We start from the raw sequence: 14,730 nt of genomic DNA on the forward strand, positions 1-14,730 counted from the left end.
TTGATTTGGATACATAAAGTGGTGGAGAATCACCAGGAAGTTGAATAAATCTCATAGGAGTTGGGATGAGAGTTATCCCCTTTCAAATCAGGTGATTCCAGTTTCCCAGTTTGGATTGGACAGCTTATTTGTCGTTCCAATCAAACCAGGATGAATCTCTTTGTGAGAAGCTTGATTTGGATACATAAAGTGGTGGAGAATCACCAGGAAGTTGAATAAATCTCATAGGAGTTTGGCAAGAAAGAAGTTATCCCACTTTCAAATCAGGTGATTCCAGTTTCCCAGTTTGGGGATAGCACAGCTTCTTCGTCGTTTAATCAAACCAGGATGAATCACTTTGTGAGGAAGCTTGATTTGGATACATAAAGTGGTGCAGAATCACCAGGAAGTTGAATAATCTCATAGGAGTTGGCATGAAGAAGTTATCCTCTTTCAAATCAGGTGATTCCAGTTTCCCAGTTTTGGGATAGCACAGCTTCTTCGTCGTTCCAATCAACCAGGATGAATCACTTTGTGAGAAGCTTGATTTGGATACATAAGTGGTGGAGAATCACAGGAAGTTGAAAAATCTCTCATAGGAGTTGGGATGAAGAAGTTATCCAACTTTCAAATCAGGTGATTCCAGTTTCCAGTTTGGGAATAAGGCAGCTTATTCGTCGTTCCAATCAAACCAGGATGAATCTCTTTGTGAGAAGCTTGATTTGGATACATAAAGTGGTGGAGAATCACCAGGAAGTTGAATATTTCATAGGAGTTGGGATGAAGAAGTGAATCCCACTTTCAAATCAGGTGATTCCAGTTTCCAGTTTGGGAATAGGCACAGCTTCTTCGTCGTTCCAATCAAACCAGGATGAATTCACTTTGTGAGAAGCTTGATTTGGATACATAAAGTGGTGGAGAATCACCAGGAAGTTGAAAAAATCTCATAGGAGTTGGCAAGAAGAAGTTATCCCACTTTCAAATCAGGTGATTCCAGTTTCCCAGTTTGGGAATAGCATAGCTTCTTCGTCGTTCCAATCAAACCAGGATGAATCACTTTGTGAGAAGCTTGATTTGGATACATAAAGTGGTGGAGAATCACCAGGAAGTTGAATAAATCTCATAGGAGTTGGGATGAAGAAGTTATCCCACTTTCAAATCAGGTGATTCCAGTTTCCAGTGTTGGAATAGGACAGCTTCTTTGTCGTTCCAATCAAACTGGATGAATCTCTTTGAGAGAAGCTTGATTTGGATACATAAAGTGGTGGAGAATCACCAGGCAGTTGAATAAATCTCATAGGAGTTGGCAAGAAGAGTTATCCCACTTTCAAATCAGGTGATTCCAGTTTCCCAGTTTGGGAATAGCACAGCTTCTTCGTCGTTCCAATCAAACCAGGATGAATCACTTTGTTGAGAAGCTTGATTTGGATATAAAGTGGTGGAGAATCACCAGGAAGTTTGAATAAATCTCATAGGAGTTGGGATGAAGAAGTTATCCCACTTTCAAATCAGGTGATTCCAGTTTCCCAGTTTAGGACTTGGACAGCTTATTTGTCGTTCCAATCAAACCTGGATGAATCTCTTTGTGAGAAGATTGATTTGGATACATAAAGTGGTGGAGAATCACCAGGAAGTTGAATAAATCTCATAGGAGTTGGCAAGAAGAAGTTATCCCACATTCAAATCAGGTGATTCCAGTTTCCCAGTTTGGGAATAGCACAGCTTCTTCGGCGTTCCAATCAAACCTGGATGAATCACTTTGTGAGAAGCTTGATTTGGATACATAAAGTGGTGGAGAATAACCAGGAAGTTGAATAAATCTCATAGGAGTTGGCAAGAAGAAGTTATCCCACTTTCAAATCAGGTGATTCCAGTTTCCCAGTTTGGGAATAGCACAGCTTCTTCGTCGTTCCAATCAAACCAGGATGAATCACTTTGTGAGAAGCTTGATTTGGATACATAAAGTGGTGGAGAACCAGGAAGTTGAATAAATCTCATAGGAGTTGGCAAGAAGAAGTGATCCCACTTTCAAATCAGGTGATTCCAGTTTTCCCAGTTTGGGAATAGCACAGCTTCTTCGTCGTTTCAATCAAACCTGGATGAATCACTTTGTGAGAAGCTTGATTGGATACATAAAGTGGTGGAGAATCACAGGAAGTTGAATAAATCTCATAGGAGTTGGAAAAGAAGTTATCCCACTTTCAATCAGGTGATTCCAGTTTTCCAGTTTGGGAATAGCACTTCTTCGTCTTCGTCGTTCCAATCAAACCAGGATGAATCACTTTGTGAGAAGCTTGATTTGGATACATAAAGTGTGGAGAATCACCAGGAAGTTGAAAAAATCTCATAGGAGTTGGGATGAAGAAGTTATCCAACTTTCAAATCAGGTGATTCCATTTCCCAGTTTGGGAATAGGACAGCTTATTCGTCGTTCCAATCAAACCTGGATGAATCACTTTTGTGATAAGCTTGATTTGGATACATAAAGTGGTGGAGAATCACCAGGAAGTTGAATAATCTCATAGGTGTTGGAGAAGAAGTGATCCCACTTTCAAATCAGTTGATTCCAGTTTCCCAGTTTGGGAATAGCAAGCTTCTTCGTCGTTCCAATCAAACCAGGATGAATTACTTTTGTGAGAAGCTTGATTTGGATACATAAAGTGGTGGAGAATCACCAGGAAGTTGAATAAATCTCATAGGAGTTGGCAAAAAGAAGTTATCTCTTTCAAATCAGGTGATTCACGTTTCTAGTTTGGGAATAGCACAGCTTTTCGTCGTTCCAATCAAACCAGGATGAATCTTTGTGAGAAGCTTGATTTGGATACATAAAGTGGGGAGAATCACCAGGAAGTTGAAAAAATCTCATAGGAGTTGGGATGAAGAAGTTATCCAACTTTCAAATCAGGTGATTCCAGTTTCCCAGTTTGGTAATAGGACAGCTTATTCGTCGTTCCAATCAAACCTGGATGAATCTCTTTTGTGAGAAGCTTGATTTGGATACATAAAGTGGTGGAGAATCACCAGGAAGTTGAATAAATTTCATAGGTGTTGGGCAAGAAGAAGTGATCCCACTTTCAAATCAGGTGATTCCAGTTTCCCAGTTTGGGAATAGCACAGCTTCTTCGTCGTTCAATCAAACCAGGATGATCACTTTGTGAGAAGCTTGATTTGGATACATAAAGTGGTGGAGAATCACCAGGAAGTTGAAAAATCTCATAGGAGTTGGCAAGAAGAAGTATCCCACTTTCAAATCAGGTGATTCCGGTTCCCAGTTTGGGAATAGCACAGCTTCTTCGTCGTTCCAATCAAACCAGGATGAATCACTTTGTGAGAAGCTTGATTTGGATACATAAAGTGGTGGAGAATCACCAGGAAGTTGAATAAATCTCATAGGAGTTGGGATGAAGAATATCCCACTTTCAAATCAGGTGATTCCAGTTTCCCAGTGTGGGAATAGGACAGCTTTTGTCGTTCCAATCAAACCTGGATGAATCTCTTTGAGAGAAGCTTGATTTGGATACATAAAGTGGTGGAGAATCACCAGGTAGTTGAATAAATCTCATAGGAGTTTGCAAGAAGAAGTTATTCCACTTTCAAATCAGGTGATTGCAGTTTCCCAGTTTGGGAATAGCACAGCTTCTTCGTCGTTCCAATCAAACCAGGATGAATCACTTTGTAAGAAGCTTGATTTGGATAGATAAAGTGGTGGAGAATCACCAGGAAGTTGAATAAATCTCATAGGAGTTGGGATGAAGAAGTTATCCAACTTTCAAATCAGGTGAGTCCAGTTTCCAGTTTAGGAATTGGACAACTTTTTGTCGTTCCAATCAAACCTGGATGAATCTCTTTGTGAGAAGATTGATTTGGATACATAAAGTGGTGGAGAATCACCAGGAAGTTAATAAATCATAGGAGTTGGCAAGAAGAAGTTATCCCACTTTCAAATCAGGTGATTCCAGTTTCCCAGTTTGGGAATAGCACAGCTTCTTCGTCGTTCCAATCAAACCAGGATGAATTACTTTGTGAGAAGCTTGATTTGGATACATAAAGTGGTGCAGAATCACCAGGAAGTTGAATAAATCTCATAGGAGTTGGCAAAAAGAAGTTATCCCTCTTTCAAATCAGGTGATTCACGTTTCCTAGTTTGGGAATAGCACAGCTTCTTCGTCGTTCCAATCAAACCAGGATGAATCACTTTGTGAGAAGCTTGATTTGGATACATAAAGTGGTGGAGAATCACCAGGAAGTTGAAAAAATCTCATAGGAGTTGGGATGAAGAAGTTATCCAACTTTCAAATCAGGTGATTCCAGTTTCCCAGTTTGGTAATAGGACAGCTTATTCGTCGTTCCAATCAAACCTGGATGAATCTCTTTGTGAGAAGCTTGATTTGGATACATAAAGTGGTGGAGAATCACCAGGAAGTTGAATAAATTTCATAGGTGTTGGCAAGAAGAAGTGATCCCACTTTCAAATCAGGTGATTCCAGTTTCCCAGTTTGGGAATAGCACAGCTTCTTCGTCGTTCCAATCAAACCAGGATGAATCACTTTGTGAGAAGCTTGATTTGGATACATAAAGTGGTGGAGAATCACCAGGAAGTTGAAAAAAATCTCATAGGAGTTGGCAAGAAGAAGTTATCCCACTTTCAAATCAGGTGATTCCGGTTTCCCAGTTTGGGAATAGCACAGCTTCTTCGTCGTTCCAATCAAACCAGGATGAATCACTTTGTGAGAAGCTTGATTTGGATACATAAAGTGGTGGAGAATCACCAGGAAGTTGAATAAATCTCATAGGAGTTGGGATGAAGAAGTTATCCCACTTTCAAATCAGGTGATTCCAGTTTTCCAGTGTGGGAATAGGACAGCTTATTTGTCGTTCCAATCAAACCTGGATGAATCTCTTTGAGAGAAGCTTGATTTGGATACATAAAGTGGTGGAGAATCACCCGGCAGTTGAATAAATCTCATAGGAGTTGGCAAGAAGAAGTTATCCCACTTTCAAATCAGGTGATTCCAGTTTCCCAGTTTGGGAATAGCACAGCTTCTTCGTCGTTCCAATCAAACCAGGATGAATCACTTTGTGAGAAGCTTGATTTGGATACATAAAGTGGTGGAGAATCACCAGGAAGTTGAATAAATCTCATAGGAGTTGGGATGAAGAAGTTAGCCCACTTTCAAATCAGGTGATTCCAGTTTCCCAGTTTAGGAATTGGACAGCTTATTTGTCGTTCCAATCAAACCTGGATGAATCTCTTTGTGAGAAGATTGATTTGGATACATAAAGTGGTGGAGAATCACCAGGAATTTTAATAAATCTCATAGGAGTTGGCAAGAAGAAGTTATCCCACTTTCAAATCAGGTGATTCCAGTTTCCCAGTTTGGGAATAGCACAGCTTCTTCGTCGTTCCAATCAAACCAGGATGAATCACTTTGTGAGAAGCTTGATTTGGATACATAAAGTGGTGGAGAATCACCAGGAAGTTGAATAAATCTCATAGGAGTTGGGATGAAGAAGTTATCCCACTTTCAAATTAGGTGATTCCAGTTTCCCAGTTTAGGAATTGGACAGCTTATTTGTCGTTCCAATCAAACCTGGATGAATCTCTTTGTGAGAAGATTGATTTGGATACATAAAGTGGTGGAGAATCACCAGGAAGTTTAATAAATCTCATAGGAGTTGGCAAGAAGAAGTTATCCCACTTTCAAATCAGGTGATTCCAGTTTCCCAGTTTGGGAATAGCACAGGTTCTTCGTCGTTCCAATCAAACCAGGATGAATTACTTTGTGAGAAGCTTGATTTGGATACATAAAGTGGTGCAGAATCACCAGGAAGTTGAATAAATGTCATAGGAGTTGGCAAAAAGAAGTTATCCCTCTTTCAAATCAGGTGATTCACGTTTCCTAGTTTGGGAATAGCACAGCTTCTTCGTCGTTCCAATCAAACCAGGATGAATCACTTTGTGAGAAGCTTGATTTGGATACATAAAGTGGTGGAGAATCACCAGGAAGTTGAAAAAATCTCATAGGAGTTGGGATGAAGAAGTTATCCAACTTTCAAATCAGGTGATTCCAGTTTTCCAGTTTGGTAATAGGACAGCTTATTCGTCGTTCCAATCAAACCAGGATGAATCACTTTGTGAGAAGCTTGATTTGGATACATAAAGTGGTGGAGAATCACCAGGAAGTTGAATAAATTTCATAGGTGTTGGCAAGAAGAAGTGATCCCACTTTCAAATCAGGTGATTCCAGTTTCCCAGTTTGGGAATAGCACAGCTTCTTCGTCGTTCCAATCAAACCAGGATGAATCACTTTGTGAGAAGCTTGATTTGGATACATAAAGTGGTGGAGAATCACCAGGAAGTTGAAAAAATCTCATAGGAGTTGGCAAGAAGAAGTTATCCCACTTTCAAATCAGGTGATTCCGGTTTCCCAGTTTGGGAATAGCACAGCTTCTTCGTCGTTCCAATCAAACCAGGATGAATCACTTTGTGAGAAGCTTGATTTGGATACATAAAGTGGTGGAGAATCACCAGGAAGTTGAATAAATCTCATAGGAGTTGGGATGAAGAAGTTATCCCACTTTCAAATCAGGTGATTCCAGTTTCCCAGTGTGGGAATAGGACAGCTTATTTGTCGTTCCAATCAAACCTGGATGAATCTCTTTGAGAGAAGCTTGATTTGGATACATAAAGTGGTGGAGAATCACCAGGCAGTTGAATAAATCTCATAGGAGTTGGCAAGAAGAAGTTATCCCACTTTCAAATCAGGTGATTCCAGTTTCCCAGTTTGGGAATAGCACAGCTTCTTCGTCGTTCCAATCAAACCAGGATGAATCACTTTGTGAGAAGCTTGATTTGGATACATAAAGTGGTGGAGAATCACCAGGAAGTTGAATAAATCTCATAGGAGTTGGGATGAAGAAGTTATCCCACTTTCAAATCAGGTGATTCCAGTTTCCCAGTTTAGGAATTGGACAGCTTATTTGTCGTTCCAATCAAACCTGGATGAATCTCTTTGTGAGAAGATTGATTTGGATACATAAAGTGGTGGAGAATCACCAGGAAGTTTAATAAATCTCATAGGAGTTGTCAAGAAGAAGTTATCCCACTTTCAAATCAGGTGATTCCAGTTTCCCAGTTTGGGAATAGCACAGCTTCTTCGTCGTTCCAATCAAACCAGGATGAATTACTTTGTGAGAAGCTTGATTTGGATACATAAAGTGGTGCAGAATCACCAGGAAGTTGAATAAATCTCATAGGAGTTGGCAAAAAGAAGTTATTGTTGACATGAAGAATAAAGCAAGAAGATAGGAACTTGGAGAACAAGGCTGTCCGTACAACCTAAGAGTGACTTGCAAGGAAAGGAAGCAAGTCATGAGCTAACCAACTCGGTCAAGTGATTAAAAGATCTCCTAGTGAGTGGGAATGTCGACATGTATCCGTTGAGGAGAAGTGAGTGGAGGAGTCACGGGTGTGCCTAAGAGAAGAGAGAGGGAGCTGACCTTTGGGAGCTGTCACTATCCCTCTTGCTGGACGAGCCATCCGCTGATCTGCTTCCTCTTTGTTTATTCTTTTCCTTGTACTATCTTCTCATTGTTTATGCATTCTTGTATGCCTTTATATATCCTGTCATATGTAACAAATCAAGTAAGGGAAACTAATTCTCCTTCTATTCTCTTTGTCACACTCTCACGGAAACTCTCTCCATCTCTCACTCTTCTCACTTAATCTCTCCTTAATCTTCTAAAACTCTCATGGTATCAGAGCAGCTTTGCTCTTGAGACCTAAATCTCTTTTTCTTCCGCAAACTCTCTGTGTTTTATTTCTATTTTTGGCAAAGTTCATCCTGTTCTTGAGGTGTTCTTCAATCTCATTTCCAGAATTTGCCAAAAATAGCAAAGTTCATCCAAAACTTTTGTTTCTCTTTCTCTCTTGATGGATACCTCCGAGAACCCAAAGATGGTGATGATACCAGTTACTCTCAAGGGTCCTAACTACCTGACATGGGCAAGACTTGCCAAAACAGCTCTCGGAGGCAGAGGTCTTTGGGAGATTGTTGAAGAAGGCCGCCCCACCAAAAAGACCGCCCTAGGAGAGGATGGCAAAGAAGTGGTGGTTGCAGATTCTGGGGATAAGAAGAAAGGTCAGGAGGACCTCATGGTGTTGTCTATCATCCAGAATAGCCTCGCCCCTTCTCTCCAAGAGGCTTATGCATTTTGTGAAACCTCTAAGGAGCTGTGGGACACTCTCAAGAAGGTGTATGCCAACAAATCCAATATCAGCAAGGTATATGAAGTAAAAGGAGCAATCAACTCTCTTAGTCAAGAGGACACAGACTTTGATGCTCATTTTGGGAAGTTCCGGTCCCTATGGGCTGAGCTAGAGATGCTCAGACCTGCCACAGTTGATCCGGATGTTCTACATGAAAGAAGGGAGCAGGATAAGGTCTTTGCCTTGCTGCTCACTCTCAACCCGGGGTATGATGACCTTATTAGGCACATACTGAGGAACAAGGAGCTCCCATCTCTAGATGAAGTGTGTGCTGAGATTCAGAAGGAGCACGGATCAGTGGGTCTCTTTAAGAGAAAAGGAGAGCTGGTGATGGCCAATCAAGCTGAAGGAGCCGAGAGCAAACCTGCCGGAGTAGCCAACAAAGGGTACTACAAGCCAGAGGAAAAGAAAGTGTGGGTGTGTGATCATTGCAAGAGGAAGGGTCACGGCAAGGACAAGTGCTGGATACTTCACCCACACCTCAAACCGGCTAAGTTCAAGACTGATGGTCGAGCAAACTACTCAGGTGATGTAGGAGAAGCTTCCACAGCCTACCGCACTCATGAGGGCAAGGGAAACCAGGATGAGTCCATCAAGAAATCTGACATTGAGGCACTCATCAAAGCTCTCAAGGAGTCTGGTAAAACTCTTGGTACCTCTCTTAGTGCATCATATCAATTGCCTAGGAGTTTATTCACGGCATTTCAAGTTGCTCATGAATCTGATAGAGTTCAACCCTTAGTCATAGACTCAGGAGCCTCTCATCACATGATTAGTGATTTAAACTTGATTAAAAATATCACTCCTGCAGTAGGAAATGTTATGATAGCTGATGGTAACAAGGTTCCAATTAAAGGCATAGGGGAACTTAAATTATTTGAGAAAGAATCCAAAGTCTTCTACATGCCTAGTTTCACTTCTAATCTATTATCTGTGAAAAGGGTGACCAATGACTTGAATTGCAATGTTATACTAGATTTGGACCCGCACAACCGTGCGGGTTTTATTTTATAGTTTAGTATTATGTATTATTTAATTCTATTATACATGTGTTTATGTGATTTATGATATTATTATTATAAAAAAATTCAAATTTTGTATTCTTGTAACAAATTTTGTTTTGAAAACATAATTATGTAACAATACTATTTTACATATTTTTTATTTCTAAATTTGAAATATATATAAAATTTAAATCAAATTGGACCTAATGTTAAAAACTCAATCAAATTGGTAATAGATAAAAAAATTTGGGATACTGTAACACTATAATATATTGTGTCTGTAAAATATTACGGTACAATTAGTTAGTCTGTAATTAAGATTTGGTGTATATAATTTATTTTATAGACGTAGTATACATATGCTGATTAATTAAACTCATTTGGTATATATAGTGTGCGTCGTTAGTCTAAGGGTTTAGTGGAAATCTATACTATTAAAGCTGAATCACTCATATGATTCTACCACTAATTTTTAAGTTATTTACAATATCATGCCACTCCCATTTAATTTTATTATTGATATTTCTTATTTAAACTAAATAAATATTTGTGCCATTTAATTTTGTTTACAAAACACAATCTACTTATGGAAATATTCCATATATACATAACAAAATGTGATCTATAATTATGGAGTATATCTTAACAATGAAATCTATTCGAATTGTATCTAAGATTACTAAAACTATTCAAGTTACTATTATTATGGCAAGTATCAATAATAAAAAGATATGCTGCGATTTTTATCAAATAATACATATCTTGACTTAAAAAAATTAATAAATAAAAATCAATATAAATTTATTTGGATACAAAAAAAACTTAACGAAAATTAAAATACTGAAAGTTAACTAATATTTATAATATTTGATTATATTATTAGAAATTATGCTTAATGTTTTACGGTTAAAAGTTTTGTAGGTTACTCTATGAGACATATAAAATAGTTATCAAATACAAAATAAATTGAACAAAAATAGTTGATCATTTTTATTATAACATATTAAAATAAGCAATAATAAATGTGAGACAAATTAAAAAGATTAATTATACCTCATTTTAATTTAAATGTTTTTAAAATAAACATAGCCGGTTGTACCATTTTGATCTTCATTTAATTATATTCATATGAACATAATTATTACAATATTGGGTTTCATATCGGTTACTCATCGGTTCAACCTGCTGGTCTCAAATTTTAGCCATTTTTTGCGGGTTTTATCGGACTTTAAACAATGAATATTTCTTAAAATCCAAACCGAGTTTTATATCGGATCACAAGGTTTACCAATTCGACCACGGGTCCAATTCAGGTTTAAAATCGATGTTTTAAATGCAAATATATTTTAAATAGACAAAAATTACAAATATGTTAATGAAATTTTTCATAGTGAAATATACCGCGCTTTTAAAGCACGGGTCAAAATCTAGTTTAATTTATATTGCATGTTAAGAATAATAACAATAGGATAATGTATTGGTCCAAAGATTGGTTTGATAATGGTTTACATCCGGGCTATCTATAAATTGATTTTACATTTAATAAGGATTAAAAATTGGTCATGGTTACCATTCCTGTTTTATAGGAGTTAATGGTTATATTAGTTGTGATATATTATTAAACTATGTTATTAGTAATAAATGAATGATAACTGATTTCTAATGAAGACCCATTTTTAAAAAAAAATCACATATGAATTAAGGTTGTGACTTTTATTTTAATTGATAGATAAGGGGTTTGAAATCCGGATCAGGATCAGTGTGATGAATATGTGATCATCTATGTATATAATGTGTAAGAAGAAATTGAAAACTAAAACCAGCCGGTTTAATGTTTATTTACAGGTGAAATGCTTTAAGGGGAAGTGTAAGAGCTGGATCATCACTTGATCATATATTATATAACGTGTAAGTGAATAAAACATAGGTTCTAGTTACCGGAAGGTTGAGCAAAAACGATGATGCATTTGTTTGATAATGATTTATTAAGTCCATTTTTTTGTAGGCGTTTAACAAAATTTTGGTTTGTAAACCGAACCGAGGAGTGGTTTTAAACTATTTTGGACTTTATCCTGTCGACGAACAGATCAATTAACTTTGAATATCATAACCAACTTGATATTTTAGGGAATGAAATAATAAGGCATATTATTAGTAATGAATGAATAAATGATAACTGATTTCTAGTGATGGTCCTTTAAGTCTATTTTCTAAAAAATTACACATGAATTAAGGTTGTGACTTCTGTTTTAATATATAAGATTTACGCCTGATGATGTCTACTTTCAGGATATTGACTCATGTAGGTTGCTTGGCAAAGGTGTGAGCAAGGGAAACCTGTACTTGCTAGAAGACACTAAGCTTGCATCCGATCTATCTGTTGCTTTCAATTCAAGTTTTAATTTCCCTAAAGATGTAATGTGGCATGCTAGATTAGGACATCCTCATTCTCGTGCCTTGAACATTATGGTGCCTAGTATTTCTTTCCAACAAGATTGTGAAGCTTGTATCTTAGGAAAACATTGCAAAACTGTATTTCCCAAGTCTAGTACAATCTATGAACACTGCTTTGATTTAATCCACTCGGATGTATGGACAGCTCCATGTCTTTCTAGAGAACATCACAAGTATTTTGTGACCTTTATTGATGAGAAATCCAAGTACACATGGATCACTCTCTTACAATCAAAGGATAGGGTCTTAGATGCATTCATAAACTTTGAAACATATGTCTCTAACCATTATAATGCCAAAGTTAAGATTTTGAGATCAGATAATGGAGGAGAGTACACCAGCAATGCATTCAAAGCTCATCTAGCCAAACGGGGTGTGATCCATCAAACCAGCTGTCCATACACTCCACAACAAAATGGTGTGGCCGAGAGGAAGAACAGGCATCTCATGGAGGTCACTAGGAGTATGATGTTCCATACTAGTGTCCCAAAGAGCTTTTGGGGAGATGCGGTTCTAACTGCATGCTACCTGATCAACCGCATTCCTACCAGAGTTCTACAAGACCACTCTCCATTTGAGGTATTGAACAAAGCTAAACCATCTATTGATCATATGCGTGTGTTTGGGTGCCTTTGTTTTGTTTTGAAACCAGGAGAACTAAGGAACAAACTGGAGGCTAAGAGCACAAGAGCTATGTTCATTGGGTATTCACCAAACCAAAAGGGCTATAAGTGCTATGAACCAGAGACTAGGAGAGTCTTGGTATCTAGAGATGTGAAGTTTGTAGAAACCAGAGGGTACTACAACAACAAGGATTGGAATGAGCTGGAGAACTTGTCTCAATCCGCATCAGATAGAGCAGCCAATCTCAGGCAAGTCATGAGGAGACTTGGGGTCAGCTTACCTATGGAAGAGCCAGGACAAGCAGGATCAGATAATGTGGGAGGATCAAACCGGTCTGAAGAGCAAACCGAGACAACTACAGATGAAGTTGAGATCCAAGAAGCTGCTCCCCTTGATCCTGAGGGGGGAAATCAGGGTGAACCACCTGTATCTGAGGAAGTTCATGATCAAGAAGAGCACCATGACCAAGAGGAGGAAGTGGAGGATCAGAATCAGAACTTGGAAGGTGGAGAAGGCACTCAGAATGAAAATGATCAGCCAGTACTTAGGAGAAGTACTAGGATCAAGAAGCCGGCTTCAAACTGGAACAACACCAGAGTCTACTTCAATGCAGAGGCAGTAGCTCATCCACCCAGTGGCGTGTGCTCCCTAGCTCACTATCCAGAAGAACATCAAGCCTTTGTGGGTTCATTGGATCAGGAATGGATACCAAGAACATATGCAGAAGCTATGGAAGATGATGAATGGAGGGAATCAGTGAATGATGAAATGGGAGCCATGGAGAGGAACAACACCTGGTATGAGACAGAGCTTCCAAAAGGAAAGAAAGCCGTGACCAGCAGACTCATACACACCATCAAGTATCTTGCAAATGGGAAGCCAGAAAGAAAGAAGACCAGATTGGTAGCAAGAGGATACACACAAGTTTATGGAGAAGACTATCTAGACACCTTTGCACCAGTGGCCAAGCTTCACACAATCCGGATCATCCTCTCACTGGCAGTAAATCAAGAGTGGGATCTTTGGCAAATGGATGTGAAGAATGCCTTCTTGCAAGGTGAACTAGAAGATGAGGTATATATGAGACCACCGCCGGGAATGGAAGAGATGGTGAAACCAGGGAATGTACTCAGACTCAGAAAAGCCATATATGGTTTGAAGCAATCACCAAGAGCTTGGTATCACAAGCTGAGCACTACACTGAATGGGAGAGGCTTTGTGAAGTCTCAAGCGGATCACACACTCTTCACTCTCACCAGCAAGCAAGGGATTGTTGTGATTCTAGTCTATGTGGATGATATCATCATCACTGGTTGTGACAAGGAGGGGATCAGTTCAACCAAGACCTTTCTTAAAGCCGCATTTGATATCAAAGACCTAGGAGAACTGAAGTACTTCCTCGGCATTGAGATGTGCAGATCAAAGGAAGGGTTGTTCATGTCCCAAAGAAAGTATACTCTGGACATCTTAAAGGAGGCAGGAGATCTTGGAGGAAGACAAGCCAAGACACCACTTGAAGAAGGTTACAAGGTATTGCGAGAGGGGGAGTATGAAGATACTCCATTTGAAGATGTCAAGCAGTATAGAAGGATGGTTGGGAAGCTGATCTATCTAACCATCACTCGGCCAGATGTGTGCTTTGCAGTTAATCAAGTAAGTCAGCACATGCAAACTCCCAAGGTTCATCACTGGAACATGGTGGAGAGGATCCTAAGATACTTGAGAGAGGCGCCAGGTCAGGGTGTATGGATGGCTTGCAACAAGAACACTGAGGTGATAGGATACTGTGATGCAGATTGGGCTGGGGACAGAGTAGACAGAAGGTCAACCACCGGCTATTGTACATTCATTGGAGGGAATCTGGTCACTTGGAAGAGCAAGAAGCAGAAGGTAGTGTCTTGCTCAAGTGCAGAAGCAGAGTACAGATCAATGAGGAAGCTAACCAGTGAGCTTATCTGGATAAAGGGGCTTCTAGGCGACTTGGGAATTGAGATCACCACTCCCATGACCATGCATTGTGACAATCAAGCTGCAATACACATTGCATCCAACTCAGTCTTCCATGAGAGGACAAAACACATAGAAGTGGACTGTCACAAGGTGAGACAAGCAGTAGAACAGCAAGTGATCCTCCCATGCTATACAAGAAGTGAGGATCAGCTGGCTGACATCTTCACCAAGGCAGCCAGCAGCAAAGTTTGTGAGTCCATTCTTCCAAGACTTGGACTCATAAACCTTCCATGTCAATGATCCCCTCACCATGGAGTATTCTACTCTTTTTCCTTTGCTTGGTTTTTATCCCAAGTGGTTTTTCCAAGTAAAGGTTTTAATGAGGGAATGCTTCATGGATTTCCAAGCTTGACACTCACTACTGTCAAGCTTGAGGGGGAGTGTTGACAT

General features: G+C 39.2%; 1 long non-coding RNA gene across 1 annotated transcript; it reads left to right on the forward strand.

Annotated features, from left to right (window-relative positions):
• The first annotated feature begins 3,513 nt into the window (after positions 1-3,513).
• Positions 3,514-3,990, forward strand: LOC117129881. The gene is made up of 2 exons (XR_004453417.1): positions 3,514-3,757; positions 3,929-3,990. It is a non-coding gene; the product is annotated as an uncharacterized LOC117129881 (long non-coding RNA).
• Positions 3,991-14,730: the final 10,740 nt, after the last annotated feature.

The sequence above is a fragment of the Brassica rapa genome, unplaced genomic scaffold, assembly GCF_000309985.2.
Source record: "Brassica rapa cultivar Chiifu-401-42 unplaced genomic scaffold, CAAS_Brap_v3.01 Scaffold0218, whole genome shotgun sequence".
Classification (NCBI taxonomy): domain Eukaryota; kingdom Viridiplantae; phylum Streptophyta; class Magnoliopsida; order Brassicales; family Brassicaceae; genus Brassica; species Brassica rapa.